The sequence below is a fragment of the Rosa rugosa genome, chromosome 3 (assembly GCF_958449725.1).
Source record: "Rosa rugosa chromosome 3, drRosRugo1.1, whole genome shotgun sequence".
Lineage (NCBI taxonomy): Eukaryota > Viridiplantae > Streptophyta > Magnoliopsida > Rosales > Rosaceae > Rosa > Rosa rugosa.
Window position 1 is genome coordinate 45,738,755 of NC_084822.1, and position 6,976 is coordinate 45,745,730.

The 6,976-nt window shown below is 39.7% G+C and overlaps 1 pseudogene; it reads right to left on the minus strand.

The window, feature by feature from the left end:
* Nucleotides 1–781: 781 nt before the first annotated feature.
* On the minus strand, nucleotides 782–4,068 carry LOC133737812 (glutathione reductase, cytosolic-like; annotated as a pseudogene).
* Between the last annotated feature and the right edge of the window lie 2,908 nt (nucleotides 4,069–6,976).

A 6,976-nucleotide genomic window follows, 5' to 3' on the forward strand; every position in this document is an offset into this window, starting at 1 on the left:
GTCAAAAGGTGAACATCGGTTTTACGAACAAACAATACTCATGGGAACTGATGTCTACAAGTGTACTGGACATCGCTTCTGGAATAGAAATCGATGCAAATGTTCAAATAAGTATTGTTCGACATATACTTTTTTAAGCATAAAATGTGAAAATATGAAGAATTAGACATACCTAACATACAAAAATATGATGATTATAACGATTATACATCGATTTGTTTTTTAGAATCGATGTTGGTTGTTGTCTGGGACATCGGTTGAAAACGCGCTTATACTGATGTCTATACTTTTCTCTACACCCACTAAGACATCGGTCGAAAATTAGTTTAACATCGGTCCAGAACCGATGTCTATGAACAAAATTCTAGTAGTGTCTGTCGGCTTTGCTACTAGGGTTGTTGCTTTGGACTTGGGCTTTGGGCTTAGTGTCAGGATTAGGGTCAATTTGGCTTGACCTAGTACATTGGTGTCTTTGGGCCTTTTTAGGTAGTTTAGACCTTGGGGAAGCCCCCCTTTGTGTAGGGTGTTCCTAGGTGATTTCGAATAAGTTAGGGAGGACCTTGGTCCATCACCCTAACATTGTCATGATTACTTTGGTTCTGGTGCTGATTTTAGGGTAGCGACATTTAGGTAGCTCTAGGGTTACCTTGCATGACTCAATATTGACGTAGCCCGCGAGGGTGGGTCATGTTTATGTTGTTATCTACATTCTTAATTACTATTAATGGATTGGCGACCCAATTTTTTTTTTTTTTTAAATCTTACTTCGGTCATAATCCTGTTTTTAGTCAAGACGAGTAAAATAGAGGCTTTATTTCATACATAGCAGCAGCAGCAGAGAATATAAATCACAAAACTAATATAGATATCATATCATGTAATCAAACATGGCCTACATGAATTCGCATCACATCAAGCCAGAGAAATGAAAGAAGCTGTATCTTCATGACTCATTAAAACATATCTTTCTCCATTTAGTAATGTGAAATTTTTATTGGGACAAAATCCAACAATTTTTTATTTCCAAATGTCTACATTCCTATAGCCAATTTGAAAGGACTACCTAAGCTTGGGAGTACAGGACTGTCTCCTCCAGATCTTGTATACTATTCCTCTTTCATCCTAATGTTTGCACCCTTATAGATTTGTCTTTGGTTTGCCACTTGCAGAAACACGCCTTGTCACTGAACGCATGATCACAAATTCCTCTGCAGCTAGCCGAAGGGTGTATTCCTACTGTACAGTCAAATTGTGCCTTGGTTGCTCCACATATCAGTGCAACAGCAATGCCCTGCAAAATCTCAGGTGAATCTGGCCCACACATGGATGCTCCTAGAACCTTATCCGTCTCAGCATCAACCACAAAGCTTCACAACCGACTTTTCTTGCCGTCTAGATACAGTGTTCATCATTGGATTGAAGGTTGATGTGAAAACTAATAAATCACTGTTGGCTTGTTCTACTGCCTGTTCTTCACCAAGTCCCACAACACCTACAACTTCCAAATTCAACCTCTTTGTATTAGGAACCCGACCAGTGGTGAACAATACAACATCCGCTATCAGCTCTTCACCACGATCTGTGATAACATCATCTGTTTTTATCAACTCTGTCAGATTTGTTCTTGGGTGTAAATTAATTTCCCTACCTTCCAGATTCCTTGCAACAACTACCCTCATTTCATCATCGAAGCCTCTCAACGGAAGTTCCTTTATGAAGAAAAGATCCACAGAAGCGCCCATCCCACGCCATATTGAGGCAAACTCGACGGCAATGTATCCTCCATTCCTCCCCCAAGCACCACAGCGCGTTTAGGAAACTCCTCCAAACTCAATGCTTCATGAGATGTTATACCCAATTAATCACCAGGAATACCAGATCGATGAGCCCTAGCGCCAGTTGCAATCAATATGTGATTTGCTGAATAGCTCAATTTAGTGCCATCTAGCTGGGTCACCTCAACTTCATTGGGACCAACTAGCTTACCCTCTCCTTCAAACACTTTAACCCAGCATTCGACAATAAATGCTTGTATATGCCATTCAATCGAACTATTTCATCCGTCTTTCTCTGCAGAAGTAGGTTCTTCCAGTTGAAATCAACTGTGTCATTCACTTGCCACCCATAATTCTTAATTGGCAATGGAAAATGGTAGGTTTGATAGTGAATAAATAGGTAGCTGCAGTAGAGAGCTCAAAGACTGACGGACGAGAGAGAGAGAGAGAGAGAGAGAGATATATATATATATATATATATATATATATATATATATATATATATATATATATATATACAGGCCTTCTCCACTGCGGACGTCTGCAGTTTTTCATTGGTGCGGATTTCCAGTTTTGACCCACTTTCCGATCATATTTTCACATCTTAACCGTTCAGTTTTTAGGTCCTAATGTATAGATCACCTCTGCAAAATTTCAGCCAAATTAGTGATCGTTAAGGCATCCAAAACTGCAATTTACAACAATGTACACGAACGGTTCCGGTTCGGCAGATTCGGTCCGTTCGTGTAAATTGCAGTTTTGGATGCCTTGACAATCACCAATTTGGCTGAAATTTTGTAGAGATGATCTATACATTAGGACCTAAAAACTGAACGGCTAAGATGTGAAAATGTGATCGGAAAGTGGGGAAAAAATGGAAATCCGCACCTTTTTTCTTAGGTGCGGATATCCGCACCTGAGAATGATTATATATATATATATATATATATATATATATATATATAGATCCTATACAGAGCGAGGCCTTGCTCTGAAATTAAAGTGCGAGGTTGGAGTTTAGGGTCACTTTTCGGTCTCATATCCACATCTCGACCGTTCAGTTTTTAGGTACTAATGTATATATCATCTCTACAAAATTTCAGCCAAATTAATGATCTTTAAGGTATCTACCTCGCTTAAACCAATGGACGAACTGAATCTGTCCAACCTGAACCGTACTAGCTTTAAAGCAGTTATCAATGTCTTAACGACCATCAATTTGGCTGAAATTTTGCAGAGACGATCTATACATTAGTACCTAAAAGTTGAATGGTCGAGATGTGGATACGAGACCGAAAAGTGACCCTAAACTCCAACATCGCACTTTAATTTCAGAGTGAGGCCTCGCTCTAGATAGGATCTGTATATATATATATATATATATATATATATATATATATATATATATATATATATATTTATACATATATATAAATATAAATAATAGTATCTGACTACATTCAACAAGGATTTGGAGTCATCATTTGGATTTCAAACCAAATTCAAGTAGTATATGGTTAATAATAAAAATGCATCTCGTCTTACAAAAAGAAAAACAGAAGTCAAAGCTAAACACTCTAGAGAGAGAGAACACCGTTGTCACTCTGTGCGCCTGTCCTGCTGTACCTCGGCGCTGGCGTGGGCTGTTAGCCTCGTCGATGCACGATACGTGCTGCCGGACGGGCTGGGTTGTCGGTGGGCGTATCTGGTGCTCAGAAATCGAGATTGAGAAGGGGAGGTTCATTCTCTCATCGGGCTCTGGTGAACGAGGTGGCTGCACCAGTCTCCGGGTTGTGGTTGTAGGGAGGGATCGGAGTTGTGCACGTTTATGGAATCGCAACGGGACTAGGGGAGGCGCTATCACGGGTAAGGGGAAGGATTGAGATGGGCGATGTACCTCCTAGTTTGGTCTTAGGATCTGGATGGAGGTCGGGTTGGTTTCGTTGGCTGGTGGCGATCTGTTTGGCACTGCGATCTGGCAACGACGGCTTGATGGCGGGCCAACACCGGTGGTTGGGCGATGGGTTGGAAGACGGGGCGGTAGAGTGGGTGCGGTCCCTAGGGCTGTCAATGAGTCGTGTTGGGTTGAGTTCGTATTGGGTTAAGGTATTTGTCGTGTCACAAGAGACAAATCCAAACCCAACCCATTTAATAATCGTATCAAAAATTTAAACCCAAACCCAACATATTTATTAAACGAGTTACCCGTTTCCAACCCGCTTAACCCATTTAATAAATAGGTCATGTCGTGTTAGACAAAATAACCCATTTACGGGTTAACAATGCGACCCATTTAACTAAAAAAATGCATAAATTGATTAAATTAACTAAAAACTCCACAAAACGAAGAATATAAATAATTATATATAATTCATAAATAATTAAATCCAATAATTATAGAGCAAAATATTTCAAATCATCTAATCTTATGATCAAATACTCCAACGTCCAAACTTTCAAGAAGAAGTATAGCATAATCGGATTATACGGGTTTACTTCGTGTTGGCGGGTTGACCCGTGGCCGACCCATTTATTAAATGGGTAATGGCGGGTTGACCCACGGCCAACCCGCTTTTTAATCGTGTTTATTTCGTGTGGGTTTCGAGTTGTGTTATCGGGTCGTGTCGAAATTAACAGTCCTAGGTGCGGCTACAGACTTAGGCCGGGTGAGATGGTAATAGTACCCTTGGGGCACGTTTGTTAAGCAGGACTGGACGGGCTTATCTATTATAACAGGAGTTATCCCATGTTAAGCAACAATAAGGATTCGATTAAATGAGACGATGCAATCCCCAAGACTCTCCCAACACCTTCTAACACAGCGACCCCAAAATTCACCGGACTGTGGAAGCTAGTCTTCTACAACGCTAAAATCTCATTCTTAGTCGCTCTTGGCTTGAGCCTCATCGTTCTCACTCACTTGTTTCTTCCGTCTCAGTCTCATTCGGCTGCCCTTTTTCAGGTACAATTTCTCATGCTCTATCTCTCGTGTTGATTATTGTTCACTCTCCCCTTCCAACCCCCTCTACCTTCTTCTTTCTCTGTCAACTATAATTTGTTTTATAAAAGACTATGGAGTGATTACCTATTGTAATTTGTTTATGGGTTGTGATATTTTACGGATTGATTAAGGATTTGGTGTCTGGGTCGCTTGATATGCTAAGAAGTATGTATTGACAGTATGGCTAGCATGTTGGTCATGTTGGTTTACTATTTTATGCTTAACTAGCATGGTTTACTGATTTGTACATTACTTTATACTGTTCATTCTTACCTTAGTTGTTAATCTTAGTTATGGGCTTAGTTGGTAGAGTTGAGGCTAAAAGCATAAAAACCGGCTTACTCTTTGTATATATATTGTATCCTTGTAATTTGTTCTTTTCAATGAAGTAATATACAAGAAGAAATTTTCCACAAATCTCTTGCTTGTTTTCTTCATGGTATCAAAGCAGGAATTCAAGGCCTGAGTCTGTTTTTCTTTCTTGTGTAGTTCCTGAGTTTACCAGCTTAAGATGGCTGGGAAATCTGGTTATAAAGATGATGAACCTCTTGCAAATTCTTCTGATGTGGAGTTTAATCCAAACCAACGTCTTAGCTCTGTCTTGTTGAATGAATGCAACTATCTTTCTTGGGCTAGAGCTGTTACACTTGCTCTTGGAGGAAGGTCTAAGCTTGGCTATGTCAATGGAGTTGTGCAGAAGCCTAAAGCTGACTCCTCTACATATGATTCTTGGCTGTGCAAGGATCAACTCGTTATGTCTTGGCTGCTCAACTCTATGGAGAGCATAATAGCAGAAATTTTCAGTTTTTCTGAGTCATCTATGCATCTCTGGAATCATGTTAAAGAGATGTATGGAAATCAGAACAATGCTGCTCAGGTTTTTCAACTGAAACGAGATATTGCTGATCTTCAACAAGAAGGTAAGCCTTTTGTTCAACATCTTGGTAGTCTTACAAGTATGTGGAATGAGTTAGATGTTTATAGACCTCATACCACCGAGGCTAGTGTTCTGTTAAAAAGAGCTAAGGAGGACAAGATTTTTCAACTCCTTGCAAGCTTAAGCTCAGAATATGAAGTTTTGAGAAGTCATATTCTTATGAATACTGAGCTACCCACTTTCAACAATGTGTGTGCTACTATTCAAATAGAAGAAGTTCAAAAGAAGGTGATGAATATGGAGACTAAGACAAGTGCATCTGTAACTAGAGCTTATGTTGCTAATCACAAGCAAGTTGAAGCTAAAGTGTACAAAGGCAAGAGACCTGACTTGAAATGCAGCTACTATGAGGGTATTGGACATGTCAGGGATAGATGTTGGGTTCTCTATCCTGAACATAAGCCAAAGTTTCTGAAGGAATTGGAAAAGGTTCTCAAAAGAGTTGGAATCCACCAAAAGCAAACCTGGCAGCAACTACTACTCCTTCTGAGGGTATGCTGAATTTCACCTCCAATCCTACTATTTTAATCAATGAATTTGCTGCCTATCTCAGCAAGAAGCAGATGCATGGTGGAGGTGAAGTAACTGCCATGCCTGGGATTGAAGGCCACACTGCACTCTTTGGAAAATTTGTTGGCTTCCTTGCAGAGACTGATTGTGTTCCACATGAAGAAGCTTCAGGTACTCTAAAATCCTTCTCTACTGCTCTCAATGTGTGTGCTATGGATGATTATTGGATTATATATAGACTCAGGGGCTACAGATCACATGACAAATAAACTTTCAAATTTGCATGAGTTTGAAAAAACGTCTATTCCTTCTAAAGTGTCTATAGCAAATGGCAAAGGTGCCTCGTTTTAGGAAAAGGAAAAATCAAATTACTCTCTAATATTATTGAGTCAATTGCTCTTTATGTTCCCTCTTTTCCTTTTCAACTTCTATCTGTTGGAAGAATTACAAACACATTGAAATGTCTTGTCATCTTCTCTCCTTATAATGTCATATTTCAGGATCTCATCACCAAGAAGACGATTGGTGAAGGTTTCTTTTTGAATGGTCTTTATTATCTGTCCAAGAATTCTTTTGATTCCAAGGTTTTCCAAGTCAGTTCAAGATCAGCACAAGATCATCATCTATGGCATCAACGCTTGGCTCATCATTCAGAGAAAGTGTTGTCTTTTTTGTTTCCAAATATGTGCAAAGCAAACAATCAATGTGGTGTCTGTCATCTGTCAAAATCTTCTAGGCTGCCTTTTACCGGCC